This window comes from Vidua chalybeata, chromosome Z, assembly GCF_026979565.1.
Source record: "Vidua chalybeata isolate OUT-0048 chromosome Z, bVidCha1 merged haplotype, whole genome shotgun sequence".
In the NCBI taxonomy this organism is placed as follows: Eukaryota; Metazoa; Chordata; class Aves; order Passeriformes; family Viduidae; genus Vidua; species Vidua chalybeata.
The window spans coordinates 20,880,893-20,902,914 of record NC_071570.1 but is presented as its reverse complement, the minus strand read 5'-3'; the positions used below and the strand labels follow the sequence as shown (position 1 = coordinate 20,902,914).

General features: G+C 40.6%; 1 protein-coding gene across 1 annotated transcript in view; it reads right to left on the bottom strand.

Moving 5' to 3' along the window:
• Nucleotides 1–22,022, bottom strand: part of PTPRD (protein tyrosine phosphatase receptor type D) — a 975,596-nt gene that overhangs the window by 808,569 nt on the left and 145,005 nt on the right. Inside the window, exon 5 of the mRNA XM_053932226.1 lies at nt 12,862–12,905. The gene's annotated coding sequence lies outside the window, so the exon portion shown is untranslated. The remainder of the gene's footprint in view (nt 1–12,861; nt 12,906–22,022) is intronic.

The following is a 22,022-nucleotide window of genomic DNA, read 5'->3' as shown; positions in this document are numbered from 1 at the left end:
TTTATCCAAGTTGGGGAATCCCTGGTTAGAGAGGGCTTTTGTTTATCAAAGGGAAAAGCTAAGAGAATTGTTGGGTGGATTTTCTTTCATTTTCCAAATACTACCCCTGATGAGGTAAAAACACCGAAATTTTGGGATAAGATTGGAATGAAACTTGGAGAAGGGGCGATGATGGATGGTGGATCAGGAGGTGATTTTTTTCCCTCTTTTCATAAGATTAAAAACCATCATGGCAGAAATAGAAAGTGAGAGAAAATTCAAATGAATCTCCCCCAGTTCCTCCTGAAACCCCCTTGTTCCTGACCCTCAGCTTTCTGAACTGGGGGGGTTGGGGGGAGCAAACCACCCAAAGCAGGTGCAGGGCAGCTCCCACATTGTTGAATGTCTCCCTGGCTCCCCACATCTCCCCCGGTACCCCTCTGGCTCTGGCAGGACTGATCACCCTGTCAGAGCTCCTTCCCTAGACCCTAATACCTCACCCCCTTTGCCTGTAGAAAAGCCTGTAGGTGGTTTCCCAGACAGTGTTTATTCTTCCCCTTGCCAGAGTCACAAAATGGCAGACGCCATGTGGCATGGTCCCCATCTTGTGCTTCCTCTTCCCATAATCCCTTTCTCCCTTGCCCCCTCCCCCTGTCCTCCAAGACCCTCCATGGTGTTCTGGCTCCTCCTCCTCCCATCCTCAAATTACCCTGGCTCTGCCCCTAGTACCTCCCTCTGCTACACCCCCTGGCCAAACCACTGCCCCTCTTGGTGCTTCTGCCTCTTGCCTTGGCTCTGCCCCTCACCCTGTAGGACCATCCCTCCCACCTCCAGTTTCCCACACTGCTCCTTCCGGTTCCCACAGTACCATGGGAAAAAGGAGGGACGAGGTGGAGGACTGGATGTCAGATGATGGCAACCCAGTCATCTTCGCAGTGCTAGGGGAAAGAAGCCAAAATGGGCACCTTTCCCCTACAGCAACATCAAAGAGTTTTTCAAAACTCAGAAAGAGGTTGGCCGGTCAAGTGAATATTTTAAAGGCTTTCTAAGGACCATCTTTTCGGCAAATGTCCTAGTTCCCGGGGACCAGAAAGAAATATTTTCCAGCCCATGTTGTCCATCAGAATATAGGCTGTGGATGAAAGCCTGGCAGGAACGGCTTGCCAATCTCCTTCCAAATTTATGGGACAATGAAAAAACAGCAAATGATGAAGATGGCAAACCCCTCAGTATAGGACATCTCGTGGGGGAGGGTGAGTGGGAGCAATCCATAACCCAGGCTGAGAAAATTCCTAAGGCAGTCCTAGAGATAATTAAGATGGAAGCAGAAAAGGTCTTCAACCTCCTACCTACTAAAGATCTTTGCCCAGTCTTGTCTCTTTAAAGCAGAGACCCGATGAAGCTTTTCTAGATTTGTGGATAGGGTCAAAGAAGTTGTGGGAAGGAGGATTCCTAGATCAGAAGCCCAAGATGACATCACAATAGAAATCATAACTGAAGGTGCGAATGAGGACTGCAAGAGAATCATCCTCAGCCTCCCTTCATCGTCACCACCTTCTCTGGACTTAATTATGGAAGAGTGTACCAGGAAAACAAGACTTCCTCAAATAGAAGCACTGAAGAGAGTCACCTTCAGAGAGCGGGCAACAGCAGTGGCAGATGCTCAGCTACCCCCCATCTCACCACGAGCATCGAGACAATATCCCTGCTTCCACTGCAAGCAGAAGGGTCATTTTATAAGAGACTGCCCCTATCTGGGGAAAGACCCCCTGGTTTCACCAAGGAGGGGAGGGGGAAGGGAACATGGGGAGAATGAGCAGCAAAAAAACTAGCACATGAGCACGATGCTGCCCCACATGAGGACATAAATGGGGCAGGGCATGGGAAGGATGGTTGCCAACATGTTAATAGCCCCTTTGCTTTAATTTCTACCCAGGACGTGACCGAGCCTTTTAGGCTACACCTTACCCAATCTGTGACATTTGCTGACTTGGACTGGAAAGAGCTTTATGTGGACCCAGAGCTGGACACCAAGCTCTGCAAAGGTCCAGTCTCTCTATCAGCGGGGATGTGACTACCTTGTCGTAGGGGACACAAAGCATACACCCTGTGAGATTGAGATTGCACTGGCAGTCTTACCACCTATCCCAGAGCATCTTGTTCTCATGGCACATCCCCCCCTCTTCCTGCCAAAGGGTCAGGTCATCACCCAGACCATTCCATTGCGACAGTTTTTGTGGGACGACCTGGACCTGTCCGCTTACTACACTGAAGTGGTGGGAAAGGAGAAGCCCCTTATATGGTGCAGTTTTAAGAGCAAGGGGCACAAAATCCAACTTCAAGGGATGATGGACACAGGGGCAGATATAACGGCTATTCCATTGCACAAATGGCCGCCACAATGGGAACTGCAGGACGTGGACTGCAAGGTCCTAGGTGTAGGGGCGCACACAATTCGCAGAACAATCTAGGGGCATCCTGCAAATTACAGGGCCCAGTGGGCAATTGGCAAACGTACACCCGTTCTTGTTAAACACCAAGTTTACCCTGTGGGGGAGAGATTGCATGTCCCAGTGAGGGTCCAAATTAGAACTGCTGGCCCCTCAGGGTTTTTAGCAGCAGCCACTGAGAAAGAGCACCCTACTCAGAAGTTAAATTGGCTAACTGAGACACCAGTCTGGGTAGATCAGGGGCTGCTCAGCAAACAGAAATTAAAAGCACTCAATCAACTTGTGGAGGAGCAGTTGGCCAAAGGACACATCATAGAGACCAACAGCCCCTGGAACTCCTCAGTGTTTTCATTATCAAAAAGCCAGGGAGGGACAAGTGGCAGCTTCTTCATGACGTGAGGAAAATTAATAATGTAATTGAAGACATGGGGTCTTTCCAGCCTGTTATGCCATCCCCATTGATGGTCCCTCAAAATTGGCAATTGGTAGTCATTGACATCAAGGATTGTTTTTTCCAAATTCCTCTACAGCCAGACGATGTGCCACGTTTTGCCTTCTCGGTTCCTTCCATCAACCGAGAAGCCCTAATGTGACGCTACCACTGGAGGGTATTGCCTCAGGGCCTCAAATGCTCTCCCACCATCTGCCAATGGTATGTCGCCAGAGTCTTGTCCCCAGTGTGTGCCAGAGCAGGGGAGTATATCATTATATGGATGATGTATTCATATGCGCCCCCTGTTGTATTGTGTTTTATTATGTTCGTTTGTACTGTTGTTACTACCCATGTTCTGTAAGTGGTTTGTTCCTGTTATTCCCCCATACCCTTATGGTTTAGCCCCTGTCACTCCTCCCCAGGCCTGCCCCTTGACTCAGCATAAATGTCTAGGGCAAAATAGACCATAAATTCTGAGTCATTCCTGTGTCCCCTCCCTGGTGCCCTGTCCATCACTCGGCAGCCCATCCCCACCATCTAGAAGCTTCCATCAGGGGCGTTGAGTGATTGGATTAGGACCAGGACCCCTCCCCTAACCTCCCCTGATATGTTTTTACTCCTATCCATCACCTTGAGAGCCACTCCCCAGTTTACCCCATTGGTTGTAATCCCTTTCCCCTCCCCCCTTTATAAACTGTTGCAGAGCCCCTCTTGAGGCTATTGTTGGTTGGCCCTTGTTGAGGTTTGTTGGAGTTCCTGGGAGCTGCTAATAAAATCCCGACGTTCACCCCCAAAGAGAGTCCGCCTTGTCATTTCGGTGGAGTAGCTGTCCGGTCACTCCTCTGGAGGCACTCCTGGAAAACCCCGCTGGGAACCGAAGGGAGTGCCTTCGCCGTCGCTGTGTCACCTGGCCGGGTCACTCGAGCGGCTGCCGAGTGGACACGATGGCAGCCCCCGATGACAACACACTCACACAGGTTCTGGATGATACTATTGTTGCCTTGTCGGTGGCAGGATTTGAGTTAAATCATGAAAAAGTGCAGAGGCTGCCACCCTGGAGATATTTAGGCCTCAAAATCATCAACCACACGATAACACCACAGCGGCTGGTGATCAAAGATGAGCCCAAGACCCTGCGAGATCTCAAACAGCTGTGTGGAACCTTGAACTGGGTGAGGCCTTGGTTGGGCCTGACCACGGGTGACCTATCTTTTCGTTTGTTAAAAGCGGGGGAGAAGATGGATACCCCAAGGACATTGACCTAGGAGGTACAGGCTGCATTAAAAAAGAATCAGTGCTGGAAAGTCGGCAGGCCCACGCTGCCAGCCTGAACTCCCCCTCAATTTCATCATTTCAGGGAAATTGCCACACATGCATGGGTTGATTTTTCAGTGGGACAGAGGTCAGAGGGACCCCCTCTTGATTATAGAGTGAGTGTTCCTTGGCCACAGCCTGTCCAAAAGCATCACGCGGCCACAATAACTGATGGCCCAGCTGATTTGTAAGGCTAGGGCACTCATGCGGTTGCTTGCGGGGTTTGATTTTACATGCATTCACATACCAATTCGGCTGTCCACCGAGAAATTAAATAATGAGACTTTAGAACATCTACTGAAAGAGAATGAGAACCTCCAGTTTGCCCTAGACAGTTACCCTGGGAAATTGACTATTCACCAACCTGTCCTAAATTGTTTAACAGCAAATTCCATCTGGTGCCAAAAGAAATTCAAAGTCGTACGCCCCTTAAGGCCTTGACCATTTTCACTGATGTGTCCCACATCACTGATGTGTGGGAGTTCCCACAAGTCTGTAATGACTTTGAAGGACCCCCAGACTCAGCGGTGGGAAACCAATGTTAAGACTGTTGAGGGCTTCCCTCAAATAGCTGAGTTGGATGCTGTCAGGGTCTTTGAAAGGTTCCCTGAACCTATTAACATTGTGACCGATTCAGCTTACGTGGCAGGGGTGGTGTCTAGGGCTGAGCATGCGGTGCTCAAAGAAGTCTTGAATCGGGTGATTTATAAGTTGCTTTCAAGATTAGTACAGCTGGTTTCCCATTGAGAGCAACCCTTTTACATCATGCATGTGAGATCACACTCTGATCTCCCAGGTTTCATCGCGGAGGGCAACCACAGAGCTGATGCCCTGGCTACACTGCTACAGCTGTCTGGCCAAGGCAACACCTTCCATCAAGCAAAGCTCAGCCATCAGCAGTTCCATCAGAATGTGCCTGGTCTGATCTGCCAATGCCACGTGACCAGGCCAGAGTGATCGTGGCCACATGCGCACAATGCCAGGGTGCATACCACAATGCATTACCATCACTGGGGGTAGGGGTAAACCCCAGAGGTCTCCAAAGTTGAGAAATCTGGCAGACTGATGTAACCCATGTACCCCAGTTTGGCAAATTTAAATATGTTCATGTCAGCGTGGATACCTTTTCAGGTGCAGTCTATACCTCAGCCCACACAGGAGAGAAGGCAATGGATGCACGGAAGCATCTAATACAGGCCTTCTCCGTGTTGGGGATTCCAAAGGTCATTAAAACTGACAATGGGCTGGCCTATGTCACCAGGGCCTTCAATAATTTCCTGCTGGAATGGGGAATTGAACATCAAACTGGAATTCCATACTCCCTCACCAGCCAAGCAATAATAGAGAGGACTCACCAGAACCTGAAATGAGCCCTAGAACATCAGAGGGCTGATACTAAAGTGTTATCCCCCCAGCTTAGGCTTTCAAAGGCACTGTTCACCCTCAACTTCTTGAAGTGTTCCTTTGAAAGTCTAAACTCAGCAGTAGTGAGACATTTTAACCAAAACCACATGTTAATGTTCAAAGACAAACCACCAGTGCTAATAAAAGATCCTGAGTCACAGCAGATCAAAGAGCCCTACGACTTAATCACCTGGGGACGTGGGTACTCTTGTGTGTCCATGCCCTCTGGTTTGAAGTGGGTCCCGCGCAAGTGGGTCAGGCCATACCTGTTGGCCGAGAAGGGAAAAGACCACTAGAATGTCACCCCGTTGTCGTTGGAGGACCCAGCTGACGTTGCTGTAGCCTCCAACTGAAAAAGGATAAAGGATTCAGAACTCCAGAACTTCAGAAACTGTTGAGTTTCTCTAATGTGTTCTTCTTTTATGTTCAAGTGACATCCGTACCGGACAACATGTGGAAAGAATGGGGCTTGTCCAGATGGATGTCATCTGTCATCAAGGACATTCGTTTAGTTGTTTTAATTCTGTTTTTAATTTCTGTAGCTATTGGCATTTGTAAGAAACTGTTATTTAGGACTGTTGCCACTTCCAGACGAGGACCACCTTCTCCTCAGCGATGGTGGGAAGAGTCTGAAGTCTTATCAGCTGCCATGGTTATCATCCCCTCAACACCATAATAAAAATTTAAACAAAAAAGGGGGAATTGTAGTAGTGGGATTTTGAAGTTTATGTTTAAGAAATTGTTTAGTATAATTGTAATGGTTTGTCCCTATTCACCCCTGTTCAGTTTTCGTAGTAGTCTCTCCCCAAAGTCTCTCCACCTGCTTTCCCGCCTTTCCCCATGTCAGTCCTGGGGTAAACCTCCCTTATTTCCAGACCCTTTCCTGTCTATCTTCTAAATCCTGCCCCTGCAGCTTGTCTGTCATTATTTGCTACATTCATTTATCTGGAAGCTTCCCTGTCAGTTATGATATTTTCATTCACTCATTGGTACATTATGTATGCATTCTCCCCTTCCCCTGTTGAATCCCGGACTTTGGGTTTAGGTCAGGGTTCCCGGACCCCCAGCGCTGCCCCTGCCACCTCCCCATTGGCTCCTGCCTTCCACACCACACCCCTGCAGCCCTGGGACTGCCCCTGGCCCGGGCACTGCCCTTGCCATGCCCCTGTTGGTTTCCCCGGGCCACACCACACTCCGGGACCGCCCTGGGCCCTGGTGCCATCCCCTACTGCGTCCCTATTGGCTTCCCCAGACCATGTGACACCCCCCACTCCACCCCCCCATAAAACTCCCACACAGCCGAGGCCGTGTGGCCATACACAGAAGCTGGGAACACACCAATAAAATGCTCTCAGCTCCTGCCGTGAGGAATTTGGTCCTTCCTTCACCCCCTTTATCGAGGTCCCTTGTGCATGGCGGTAGAGATGGCCGACCCACCTTCCCAGGGTGTGCGGCGCCCAGGAGCAGCAGCGGGACCGTGACCGGAGGACCTGCGGTGCCCCACAGGGCTGCTCCAAAGCCAGGAGAAACACCAGAATGCCGCATTCCCCTTCCCTATTGGTTTTATGTTTACACATATCCACTCCATACTCCTCCTCTCTAGCACTTGATTTGTTGTAAGGCTGTCCCCCCTTGGGGGCAGCCCCCCCTTAAAAGCCACTGATTCTCCCTACTTCACACCTTTTGCCTTGCCTTTACTTCGAGCCGATACACTGTATCACCCTGCGCCACAGCCCTTCTGCACGCGGAAGAATAAAGGTCGCTCGGAAATGGAAGCAAAGGGTCCTTCCCTCTTTCTCTGCCTTGGTCTCTCGACGCAGCCAATGGCTAAACCCCCACCCTGTGCCTGCCGGTGGTTGAGGCGGGGAGCATCTGCTTATGACATGCACTTTGGGGATAGAGGGCTCGGGGCTCGCTCGCAGCCAGTGCCCCTCCCTTCTCCTGCGACCGGGGCGCGGCATCAAAACAAATAAATTGGTGCATTGATCAGTTTGAAAGAATACTGGGATTCTTATCTGGACATCAGCAGATCACATGTAAAAGGAAGCTGTGCAGGAGATACATTATTTATGATGTAGTTATAAAATCTCATATCCTAGAGCAATGGTAACTATCTATAGGCCTCTAAACATACATTTTACAAAAATACCACAATGTTAAAACCTTGTGCTGAGTTTCCTGACATATATTACAAAGCATTTAGGTACTTGTTCCAGTAAGTTAATACACTGAAAGACTTCCCTTTGTCTTTTCAGAAAGGTAGGTTTCCACTCTCCAGCTGAAAATATTGCTTATTTCCACTCTAAATACCTGGGTAGTATTGGCTGGATCTGCCCTCTGGGAGATTCATCTGTTCTTTTCAGAAAACAAAAGTGGCCTGATTATTTAATTTTTTTTTCATTTGTCTTGTGCTATTTTGTGTAAAAAAAAGAGTGAAGTTATCTGCTGAGATCCCATGGGGCATGTAACCTTTGTAAGTTGTTTTAGAAAGACTAACAAACTTTACTTTTGCCAGTGCAATGAACAGACGTAAAAGTACATAAAACAAAGGCCTTGCTAATTTTTCCGGACCTTAATATAATAGCGATAAAGGGCTAGGATTTCTTAGTGACTTTTAAACACTCAAGGAGAAAAAAAAGAATGATTCAAAGGCAAGAACATATATGTAGACTGGTGTTTTTCCACCTTTTTTTTTTTTACCACTAGTTTAAGCCATATGCTGCATAGTAATTTTACGAGACTATAAAATTGTTCTGTTTGTATACATGTGATTTTATTTTTTCTTTAATATTTAAGTGGGATATAGATGTCTTTTACTCAGTTTTAAGCACATTTCAGGCTGAAATGTTCTCTTGTATCTTTTGTTTTCACTTAGAAATATCATTTACAGTTTACTATTATTTTGACTAAAATAAATAGAAAGGACTTAAAATATTAGTAAATTCTATTTTGTTAAGAAACATGTAATATATAAAACAGTGAAAGAATCAAAAAATTTATGAAGACAAGAAAATCTAGAAATACTAGAAATACTAGAAAATCTGGCTGTATGAAGAGACAAACAAAAACCTGAAAAATATTTACCTCTACAGACTCAAAGATAACTTAATTTTCTCTGTTCATTATTTGGATGTACATACATTGGACATCATATCAGGATAGAGCAGCTGAAGTAGAGCATTGTTAAGAATTCTGTTGGAAATCATATGAACATCAAGGTCTCATTGCATATTAACACTGAAATACGCTTTTAAAGCACTTCAAAGCCTAAGGAATACAATTTTTATCTTGTTAAGTCACAGATTCTGAAGTATGATGATACAACAAATGCTGTCATAGGATTTAATTAACACCAATTATAACATAATCTGTTCAACTTTTTTGATTAGTAATGCAGATTTAGTTACATTTCAATCAGAAAAATCTTTTAATATGATTGTGTCAAAATTGTGGAGACTTAAGCACTTCTAACTTCTTTTTGTATGAACCAATTTTTGTGTAATAGGTTTCTTTCTAGTTTATTTTCTTAATCCTATCTCTAATCCTTTTTCTTCAAGTTTATTTTAACATACAAGACTTTTCAAAAAATATCAATCTGAAAGTCATCAATATAACATTATTTTTGTTATGTTTCTTTGGAACAGGCTGTGTCATAAAGACATGAATAAAACCAGTAATCTGCAAATTATTACTTACATTATAAAAATTTAATACATATTTGTTTATTTTTTTTATTAACTGCATTATTGCATAATAAAAATTGAATTGACAACTTTAACATTTACTTTCAAATAATGAATATAATTATTCTCCTTTGCAGCCAAACACTTCTGCTGGCAATTCAGAAGAAAAGAAATTAGTGAAGAGGTTTCCTAATCCAACTTTTTAAAAATGTTTAATTGACTTTGGACAATGATTTAGTTCTATCAGAAGAATAATAAAGTTGAAAGGGAGAATTTTCTGTCTATTTGCACATATTGCTTGTCTAGGAATCTCTTAGTAATAATATTTTTAGAAATCTAGATTGATTTAATTATAAGAAACAGATTTTACCCACATAATAAAGGGGTAAGTTTAGAACAGAACAAAAATTAGATTTTTTTTTTCAGTGTCTACAAATTTCTAAACATTTTATTTAAAGCAATAAACAAAATAATTTCTTAAATGAAAATATACCTATTTCCAGACACTATAATTTAGAAATTTTTTAAAAATACACATTATCAGTAAGTCAGTTTTTAAGGGACTTTAATATTAGTCTACTGGTTAAGAAATATTTAAAGTCGATGATAAATATCTGTTATTTGACAGAACAGTACAGAATCAATTGAAAAATAAATTTCAGTTCCCTCATTTTTATTTTTCCAGAAAAGGACAAAGCTTTGTTCTCATAAGGAGGTTCATCATTGTGTTCTCTGATACCTGTTGTAATGTGTTTTCATAGTTTACTCCCGTTTTCCCCCAATGTAGTTGGTTTAGCCTAAGTTATACCCTCCTACCTAGTTGCCTGTCATACCCAAAGACCTGCCTCTTGTGGTAGAATGTTCTTTACCCTTCCCCTACCATACTGTCAATCTTTACTTGAGCCAACCTCATGCTTAGAATTCCCCTTCAGAAATCCCCTAAAACTCAAGGCCCCATTAGACCATGTGACCCAAATCCCCCCGCCATTTCCCTGATTGGATGATGCTTTTGTGAACCCTGCCTTTTACTCCTCTTCAGGATATCCTCTATTGGTTAATAATTTGTGCCCTCCCTTTGAACCTCCTCCAGTTTTGAGGTGCTGCACTCCTGTTTTTTTTTGTCTTTTTCTGCCAAATTCCCCAGAGTAATAAACCCTCTTTTACCCTATGCAAAAGGCCCGCCCTTGTCCTTGCCTCCTCAGAGCACAGACTGACAAACAAAAAAGGCCGTAGAGTAATTGCTCTAGTCGCACCTTAGGTCATTCTGCTCCCAGAGTGCTACCCACTCTTGGTGCCAGCTGGGGTGGAAGAGCCAGTGCAGCTCCAGCTGATGAGTCGGATATCCTAAGCTATTTTTTATAATCATCCTTGCAAATATTAAGGAATTTACACAGACTTAATTAAAACATTTTTTAATTTGTTAGTGTGCTTTGCATTTAAGTGAAGTCCAGGATTAACCTGGTGAGTTACAATTGTGCAAAAATTATCATGCAACTTCTGCTAACATAATGTTAGCTTATTTCTGTAATCTCAATTTGGTCTGAACATGTTTGTTCTAATGGCATCTCTGCTGGCGTGAAATAGTAGTCTGCAAGTTAATGAATCTTTTTCACCTGGTAGTATCAGTAAACATGATGCTTAGGGACATGGATTAGTGGTGGAATTGGCATCATGGACTCGATGATCTTAAGATTTTAACATTAATATTTCGAACCTAAATATTTGTATGATTCTATTCTATGATTCTATGGACACAGCTGCAGTTTGTATCTTGAATGGGTAAAGTATTTTACTGCATTTTGAATCAAAATACTGATTTTAGGACATAACACACACATCTTCCTGTTCAATATCCCTTTTCCCTCCTATTTTTTTAGAAGTATATTGCTAGTGTTGCTTGCAACCATATGAAATCAACCTCATGCATAGTTTCTGTCTGAAAATATCTTAATTTAGGAAAATATCAGTTCTCCATTTGATCTCTAAGTGTGTTGTTCAAACACTGCACGTGAATGATTTCATTTTTGAAACATAACAACTTTAAGGTTAGAAAATGGCATTTTCCCCTCTTGTCTTGCTTCCTCCCATTAAAATTATTTCTGACCATCTAGTGGCATTATCAGGATACAACTAGAAGTACTGAAGAACAACTCCAGAATAAAAATACATTTATTTATTGAGTATGATACAAATAACTCAGTAGGCCTGAAAGCAGTGTAGCTGCAATATTGAAGATTGTATGCCAGATGTCTCTTAGAGTGCTCTGCAAACGTGACTGAAAGTATACTGTATTCTCACAAAACACATCAAAGGAAAGGAAAAATGAAACTCGTTAATTGAGGTAATAAAGATTTATGTTCAAGCAGTGAGGTGATGAAAATTAATACCACTGTGCTGAATGGAACGGAACTGTGACAATTGAAATGAATTGAAGATATACCTCAAGTGATTTCTATGGCTTTAGGAGATTGCATTTAAATTTGGGGGAAAGAAAAATGAAAGATTGCCCAGGAGTCAGCACAGATGATCTTTTCCCCTTATTGCTCATTCCTTTGCCCCCTTGCAACTTTTTCTGTGTGTGCAGTGAAACAAGACTCATTTTCCTGTCTAGAGAACTTCTGTTTCTTTAGGGATTAGTCTTTGTTCTAAATCCAAGTCCTAAACTCGCCAAACTAAAGGCAAAATTCCAGGTGATAACTTTCTCTTTTAAAACTGCAGGATTATAGTAACTTTACTTTTCCAAACAGACTTTATGGTATCTTTAACATATAGAAATTAGGATTAGCAGCCAGCATCATAATGCAGCATGGTAGAAGTATTCTATACTACTAACATTGCACAAATTTTGCTGTTGAATAATAGCATGATGGGTTCTTTACTTAAAAAAAAAAAAACTTTGCTGTTAGTCATTCCCTCCATATCAGGTAGTTAATATATTTCTGCTCAAGCTATGCCATTGAGTCTCTGACATCTGAACCTGTTATTGGGATAAAGCAAAACAATATAAAACAAAACAATAAAAAGTAAAACAATACAAAAATTGGACAGGAAAATGTTTCCTTTTAAAGCTCACTAAGTATGCCATGTAAGAGAGAGAAATATAAATTTTATATTAAGTCTATGTAAATTTTTTTTCACAATAAGAAGCAACTTTCCAAGCGCTACAGAGAAAACAACTATTTTAGGCATAGATAAAGGAAAAGCTCAGTGATTAATAGGTAGCTAAAGACATACAATTTGTTTTTCCTAAGAATAACTTATCTGCTTTCAGTTGGCTTTTCTAGAGTAAAATTACCTGAAGGAACAAAGTAATCTAAGAGTATTGTCTGTTGCTTCTTAAATATTTGAGAGTAATTTACTAAGAAGTCTTAATGCTTAAGTTCAACATACTCAATAAAAAGTTACGCCTGCAAGAAACCTCATTAAAAAGTTGCTTACTTAAATCAAGGTTAAATCTGCATAAACAGTGCAGTGGGAGTGGCTTAGTATTTTAAAAATAAATTAACAACATATTTTTTTCATTGAAACTCAATTTACAGTAACCAGTTGTTATGATTACAATGAAAATATACCAAGGACAAAGAATTTTTTAACTTACTCTTCTCCAAGGCACATCCTGTTGTTTTGTCTCAGGATAGAGATCTAAAAAGATTAAGAAACATTTGATATTACTGGTAGTAATAGTCACTGTCAAATACTATGGTTTCCTTTATACATATATTTTTATTTATTGATAGGTATAGTCAGAAAGAATTATGATTTTGCAATACCTCATACGTACATTAAAGGAAAAGTTAGCAAATGAAAATATAGTTACACTCCTGCAGTTCTATATTTCTTTCTATTAAATATGCTTCTGAGTTTTTGTACAGGTCTCATTATCACAGAATCACAGATTGGTTTGGGTTGGCAGTCACCATAAAGATCTTCTAGTTCCAACTCCTACAGCATGGGCAGAGACACCTTCTACCAGACCAGGTTGCTCAGATCCTGATCCAGCCTGGACTTGAATTCTCTAAGGGATGGGACAGCCACAACTCCTCTGGGCAAACTGTTCCGGGGCTTTACCACTCTTTAAAGAGTGTGAAATTCTGCAAAGAATTTCATTTTAGATCATATTGGAGAGCATTTTTAATTGCAATTTTCATAATGGAATGTTTAAATTATCTCATAAATGAAAGTCTATAATTATGCAGAATTCAATATTTGTACTATGGGTCACGATTTCCAAATATATACCTTTGTAGTTCTTGAAACATATTTTCAGGCTTGAATCAGTTTGCAGATGTTAATGACATTTAAAGACTAGCTCAAAGAAAAAACTCTATAATGCAAAACAATTAAATTCACTGTTTTGAGCCTGCATAAAACATTCTATTAATATTATATATATTTAAGGGATTGGGGATTTTTATTGTCTATTTTTGGTAAAGTAGGACTCAAGTAATAGTAATTAGATAACAATAATTGGGGTAGTATTCCTCCTAGTGTTCCTCCATCTGAGTCCCTGATATTGTTGCAACAAAAAACTCATCTGTAGAATTTTGGTATGCTATTGCATAATTTTGAAATATTCATAATAAAGGATGAAAGCTTAATCAGATTGATCTGAATATTGACATTATATTCACAAGAGAATATACTGCGTACTGTAATACTTACACTAACATTTCTAATGTGAATATCTTAAGATAGTTTTTTGAAGAGGGAAAAGTTCAAAAGCCCTATTCCTCAATTTTTCCCACACATTTTTCTGTCAGTATGCACCCCTAGTATATGCACCTCTGGTATTAAAACTGTATAGGCAATGTTCATGTAAGTATTCAAAATGCTTCTGTTCAGAAAAAAAACTTATGGTGCTTACAGTGTTTAAGAATAACAACAGATCTATTTAGAAAGATGAAATTTACCATATCTTGGGTTTAGCCATGGAGTTATTAGAAATGATGAATCTTAACTGTCCAAACAGGAGAAAGTTGATTGCTTCCAGGAAGAACATACCAGTTAGTGGAGGCAGAGGACAAAACTAGTCTTAGGCAATTTAACTGTATAAATAAAAATACTTGAAACTGATGTGGGATCAAGACTTTTCAAATATAATGTTGGGAATATGGATACCTGAGCAGAAATCAAGGAAATGTAGAAATTACAGGATTTCTATCAGGAATGGCATATATTGAGTGCATTACCTGACTGACTATACAGCTTATCTGCTCTATACATGTAGTTCCCCTGTCAAAAAAAAAAAAAAGCCCAAACAAAACAACAAAGGCATGCCAGGAAGCAAACCAGCCAACAAAAAAAAAAATTACCAGATCTAACCAATCTAAATGCACTAAATCATTTTAGTCTGTGTTCAAATCAGTTCAAATCAGTTCAATCAGGCTCTGCATTTCCTTGTTTCAGAAGCTGAATTACACTCTGGCGAGTTATTCAGACTTTCAAACTTTGCAAGGTTAATTTTGTAATTAGGAATGACCTTAATGTAAATTATTAATCTACTCCTTTTGAAACTAATGGAATAATCTAAACACTGTGAATGCCTTCCACAGCTCACCTTTAAGAGCAGTGACTGATCTTGTCACTCTCCAGATTTCTTAAAAGGTTTTAAGCAGGGTTTACTGATAAATATCTATATGGAGGACTTAAGAAAGAGTGCATCATGTTTTGGAAGAATTCCTTAATTTCTCTTTAGGGGGAGAGCATATCCTTGAAGTGAAACGAAAGGTTACTGAATTCTTTAGATTCAGAAGTGCATTTCTTTTAAGTTAAAGATCATTGAAAACAAGTAGGCCTATTTCAAAGTGTGTAATTCATAACACCTTTAAAAATCTCCAAATTTGTAACCAGCAAGAGTTTCTTTCACATGGCAAATTCCTAACCTCAGGATGTCATTCTCAGGCTAATAAATATGCAACAACACCAAATAGTTATTCTTCAAAGAAGTCAAACCAGTTGCATCCTGCAATGGCTCATCACCAAGGTGAAGTATATTTTGCTGCCAAGTCACATGTTTCTTTGTGAAACAGGTACTCCCTTCTGCCATCCTTCTTAATCCACTCCTCAAAACACCAATTTTTCTCTTCTGTTCCTTTATCACTTAAAATCAGAGGTATTGGGCAACAGTCTTTCCAGACTTAGTCACCGGCTTTCTTCTAGTTTCCCAAGATCTAAAGATGATTTATGTTTTACTTGAAAGACTAATGTTTGCCAAAAGGCAAAAAAATAAAGGATTAGTGTTAAGAAAACTGACAAGAACTGAAGAAAAAAAAAAAAGCTATGCACAGAACCTAAACAGACATCAAAGATGTATTTGGAACTTTTATTAATCTGTTAAGAACACAAATAGGTTTCTTGGACAGTGATATTTGGCCACTGTGAATTAATTCCTTCCTCCCTTATTTACATTAGTATCAATTGAAAACAAGGAACCTGAAGTTTATATGGTACAATGATAAACTGTGAATGAAGTCTATGTTTGGATGTCCACCCTCTTAATACCTCAACAGAAAAAAATCTTACTTCTGACTTCACCTGATAAAGCATTAGACTGTGAATGAGCTACTTCATACTCGCTGCTCCTTTCATGTTGTCTGAAACAAATTAAAAAAAAAAAAAAAAAAAAAAAAAAAAAAAAAAAAAAAAAAGCAGAAGGGCATGGCATAGCAGCCTTGTTCTTTAAAAACTATCAGTATTTTGGGTGATCAGAATTTTGTGGTAAGAAAAATATTTTCTTTGAATAGCACATTTGTTGTCCTCTGAACTCCAAGGCTTGCTACTTTCTCACTGTATGTCCATGATGTATTTCATGTAAAAAAGGGGGGAAAAAACCCTCTTCTGGACAGTGTATTGCTGTACTCAAGAATTTTTTTTCTGGTTTTGTTGGATTTTTTTTTTCTTTGTTTGTTTTTTTTTTTAAATTTTGTTTGTTTGTTAATATATTTTCTTGATTATGTTATTAAGGATGTCTAAGCCCTAAGACTTGTGAAAGGCATTTCAGTACATTGAAGATAGGTGTAGATTTGCCAAAACCCTTGGTCATCTAAATCTCATCAATGTGATTTCTAAAGGGACCTATATGTTAGCTGTTCAGGTGCTTTTCCAAGCAGCTAATTGCTTCAAAAATTCAGACTGCAAGTCTTATTTCACAGTTCAAAATTAAGGAGGTGACACAACACCTAGACAGATGCACCAACAGCTATTCTGAGATTATTGTGGAGGCATCTTAATCAAAAGCATTTGATCCTTTTGGGACTGGGACTGAGGGAAGACATAGGCTATCTGCTATTGCAACTATGATGATGTATGTGTGAATATTACTCCTATGGTTATAAAACCACTGTGTAAAAATTAACTTTATTTATGGAATGGCATTTCTTATTAAAGTTGCAGCTGGAGGCCTTTAATCTGGCTCTAACTGTTGTGCCAACCCTAAAGTGTTAGTCAGTAGTATGAAATATTTACTATTTAATATTTGAGACAAAGAGGAAACAAACAGTGGTAAATTGGAAAAAAATAATCTATCAAAATTAAACCTCTCTTGAAAATACATTCAATTATTGTCAAAAGACTTGAAGTATTTAATCTTTAATGTATAAATATTTGATTTATATTGCTTTATTGGGAATTTCCAGCTAAGAAATGTGTGGTAGTTAATTTTCTTGATCTCCATCAAGAATTTCCTTTGCAAAGGCTAGCCAACTAGGGAATACCTAATTGCTTGCAACATCTTGTCAATTATAGGTAAATAGACACATTGGAAAAACAAGAGGGTTCAGAATGGGGAAAGTAAACTAAAGAATTATTTTTGTACCAAGATCCTTCTATAAGGGAAGAAGTAAGTGGTATTTTTGATAAGCTATTGCTAAATAGCAATTTAAATTATGCTATTTCAGCATAAATTTAGACATGTGTTCCTTAAATATGATATTAGCGCAGTGGTGAGTAAGCCCACTGGAGAATGTAGTTTGGGCCCAAATCACTGAGATTATGTACTTTTTAAGTTTGTGAAGAGTTCTTTTACCATAAGGAAGCAAAAAATTTAAGCAACAGTGAATTGCATGCTCATGCTGTACTTGACTCCCATTCTGCTCTTATACATATGATACAGAGTTATTAATCATTATACTGATAATGACCTAATAAATGCAATAACTCTTCATCATATATATTATACAACATACTTTGTAAAAGTGCTTTTTAACATTATTCTTTTGAAATCCCTGAAGGACTCTATTACTGCCAAAAATAGTAGTTACATGATGTTTTAATTAGCTAAACAGCTAATTCAATCTAGTATATTCTAATCAGATCTGTCACTATTTCAAACCCTTTGAGCCTCACTTTGGGTGCTGAAAGAACTGTCATAATTCAACCCCAATCAACAACTAAGCCCCACACAGCCACTTGCTCAATCCTATCAATGGGGAGAGAACTTGAAAAGTAAAAGGTAGTTAAGTAGGGAAAGGAAAAGTTGTGCACACAAGCAAAGCAAAACAAGGAATTAATTCACAGCTACCCATGGGCACACAGGTGTTCAGTTATCTCCAGGGGAACAGGGTCCATCATGTGCAGAATTACTTGGAGAGACAAATATCATCTTTCCAAATGTTCCACTCTCCCTCCTTTTTCCTCCCACTTTATATACTGGCATGGTGCCACAGGGTCTGGAATATCCCTTTGGTCAGTTGGGGTCACCTGTCACAGTTGTGTCTCTTCCCATCCTCCCAAGAACCCCCAGTCTCCTCACCAAAGTGGCAGTACAATAAGCAGAAAATGTTTTAGTTCTGTGCAAGTCCTGCTCAGCAAACAACAAAAAAATCTTTATATTATCAACTCTGCATTCAGCACAATTCGAAACCAGCCCGATTGTAGCCATAATCGTACCATATTATCAGACTGCAGCTCTGACATCAACATGTCACACCACTATATTATTACGTGGATGAGAAGATAATATTAGTCTTTGCTTTCTGCTTAATTTTTACCAGAGAAAATATTTTCTGTGCAATACATGTAGCATTGAAAACATAGGAGCAATATTTCTACAGATATCTCATTAATATTTACACATCTGCTTCATAATTTTTTTCCTCTATTACACTTATATTATGCTTTTCCTTATGTAAACCTGCTGTGTAGGCACAACAAAAATATGTGCAGCATGCTCAGACAGGACTGTTCAATGAATAAGCAACTTCAAGCTATGTGATTTGCAGTGCCAGATTGAAAAAGCAAGATATATTCTATTTGCCATCTGTATGCCAGTTGTTTTGTGTTAAGTGGTCAGTTGTTCCCTATCTCTTCCACAATCAATCCTCCCTCCGGGGACACATCTGCTGATAATGGGCTATTGAATATCACTGCATGACAGATAAAAGTTGCAGCATCCCATTGTGAGATGCTCCACCCAGAGGGAGGAGCCAAGCATTCTTAACTGAATATACTGAATATATAGTCTTGAGATTCTAGCCCACCAACACAGCTTTTTTCTGCGCTGCATTTTCCCAGAGGAGCAACTACCTCTTCTACTGCCTCTTCAGAGGAAGACTGAACCCTTTTCTACAAGATCATTATGCCAACAGACCTACACCTGACACTCCAGGAGGACTGTAGCCACAATTCAAATTAGACTGCTGCCAACACCCTGTCCAACAGGGTTTCAGGTTGTATTCTGATTCTGTCAGTGTTGTTTTAGTTCACTGCATTGTTTATTTTATCTTTTTATTTTCTTCCCTAATAAAGAACTGTTATTCCTGCTCCCATATTTTTGCCTAAGTGCCACACTTAATTTCAAATTTATTACAATTCAGAAGGAAGATGTCTACATTTTTCCATTTCAAGGGAGGCTCCTGCCTTCCTTAGCAGACACCTGTCTTTCCAAACCAAAACATTTGCCCTCTGATTTTCACCATAGTAAACTCATTTCTAAGTTCTACTGCTACTGATTGCAACACCTCTCTTTTTAAGTCTGGATCTCAGATCATAACATCTCCAAGAGCTGCACAGCACACTAACTTCTAGCATAGGACTAGAATCAATATCCCCATCTGTTATAAGCTTGTTTATCTCACTTTTAGATTTTTGTGAAGGCTGCCCCAGATAAATATTTAATCTTACCTAAGGAAGATTGGTAATTAGTGCTAAACTATTGCATCCTGGGTTTTGGGTTCAGATTTGGAGTTCTGGTCTTTGTTTACCAGTTCCATGTATCTTCGTGCATCCCCCATGTTACCCCCTCCCCCCCCGGAAGTTAGCCCCAGGCTGCCGGCCATTGGGTTTTCTCCCCTGCCACTCCTGTGACCACTCCCCCGTTTGGTCCCTGGCAGTTCCTTTCTCGTCACCGTATTCTCGCGGTCCCACTGGCCCTGAACCCTCGTGTCCATCCCCGTCATGTCCCCATTGGCCGTTGTGGCAACATCACCACCACAGCGTCTGTGTTCATTGTGCAGAGAGCTACCGTCCTCCTCTGTCCCACCCCTATATCCCTCTGTGGCACCCCAGCCTCAGGGCCAGACCTGTCCACGTGAGGTTGGGAGCGGCCGCGGCTTCTCCATTGCGGCTCCTGCAACCAATAAATCATCCAGCATCCACACGGATGGGTTTGGACAATTCCTTGCCTCTTTGTTTCCTTCCCTCACGCCAATGACAAAGCGCGGTCAGCCCACCCTGGGGCGCAGCCGCAGAAGCGCCCGGAAGTAGCGGCAGCATCGAGCCTGACTAGGAGCTGAGGCGCCAAGCCAGGTTCTCAGGAGCCGGTCGGGGTGGGAAAAGTGACACGCCACCGAACTAAACCTTACAAAAAAATCCAAACCAAGCCAAGCAAACCAAAACAACCAACTAACCAATCAAAGAAGAAAAGCAATGTGTAACACTCCCATATTCCTTTTACTTTTACCATTTTCTGTGTATGTAGAAGATACACCATGCACAAGTAGAGCTACTCCATCTAATTCAAACATTCATGCTAGGCATGTCTTTGTGTTTACATGACTTTGTCCACTCAAAAAAAATCCCTATCACTGAAAGCCTCACTTTTATTCTTCTCTCCTCTACTCCTTCTTCCCAGTCATAACCAGTTAAGTTTTGTGTTATACACCAGTCTCCCAAATTTAATAAAAAAAGCTATGTAACTATGGTATCTTCATCACCAAAAGCATGGCCATTTTTTACAATTGCATCTTTTTGGCTTATGTACATTTACAATTTTCCCTGAGTAACTTGATAGGAATTATCTCATCACGTAGTTTGCACTCTATTTGAAACTCCCCTAGCAATGTAGAGAACATTAAAAAGGTTTTTCCTGCTACCCAGTTATCTTTTCTGGTTCTAGTTTTAGTGTTATTTCTTTCTGAGGAAGCATCTCAAAAGCCCCAGTCTCAGTCCTCTAAAGGAAATGGAATTTTCTTCCCCATATCTTGGCTGCAAATGCTTTCCTTCCTTTCCTTCAGTTGTAGATTGAATTGAGATAATTTTTGAAGTATGTTTTTTTCTCAGCCTGAATCTTGAAACATTGCTAATATCAGTGGGCTAGGAAGGCATAGTTTACACAGAGGAAAGAGAGGAAACCCATAAAGAAGACAAAATAAATTTAATTCTTTATAAAAATGAACTTTAAAACAATCTGTTAAGAAACTTTTTTACTCGAAGGATCATATAGTAAAGAGCTGACTAAAATAGCTTGTTTCAACAAACATGTAAATCGTAATATAAGTAAATGACAAAGAGACAAGCTTTCAAAATATGCTCTCTCCCACAAACAGCACAATAGCCTGCTGTTGCAAGGACAGGATAACCTTGCTTGCTTTTCATGCTATATAATTGTCATGGTTTGACACTGGCACAATGCCAGTGCCTCCATGTAAATACAATTTCTTAAATAAATGCTGTGAGATGTTATTAGGAACACAGCAGAGCAGGCTTAAGCTTAATAACAAAGGAAAAAAAAAAACTATATTAAATTACTACTATAGAAGACACACACACTAAATCTAGGATGAAGACCCTCTAAAACACCCCTCTTCTCAATTTCCAAAACAACCACTATGAAACATCACCCGGGATTCCTGATCAAGTTATCACCTTTCAGATAATTAATACTCAGTCTATTAAGGGAGAGAGAAGTCTCTCTTGCACCATAGACCCCCCAGGAAACACAGTTGCCACCTCCTGTGTTTCCCTGTCACACATGGCAACCGCCCGGAGAAAATCTGCCAGTGTGACACTCCCCTTTCCATGTCACAGTGCTCTCACCACCGTGCATGGACAGACTGCCCTTAGGGCTCCTTTAAGGATGCTTTGCCATGGACCAAAAGAGACAACAGTTCAGCTTCTCATCTTGGGACTACAGTCCCCCTCATTTTCCTCTGAGGCCAAGGGTCCAGGAACAGAGATCGTCTTCTTCCTGAAGACAGAGGGCATCACCATTCCCTCCTCAGCTTTCCTCTGTTCTTGCCATTCCTGTGCTGTTGGTTGCTGAAGCACGTCTCCTTGGGTCACCACTGCATCTCCTTAAAATGCAGTCTCTATTGCAGGAGAATTTGGTTCAGTCTATGGCTAACAAGAAAAGTCCAGCCAAAAGCTACTCCATCATCTCTTCTCACTTAAAAATTTCTTCTTCTAACATCTCAGGTCCCAGACTGTCTCTCTTCCACTACAAATCGAGGAGGAGTAATATTTTACAAAGCCCTCATTCCCCAGAAAGGGTTAAAAGTTTAGACTCCCTGGATGGCTGAAATCTCTGCCCAGCATTCTCGACTC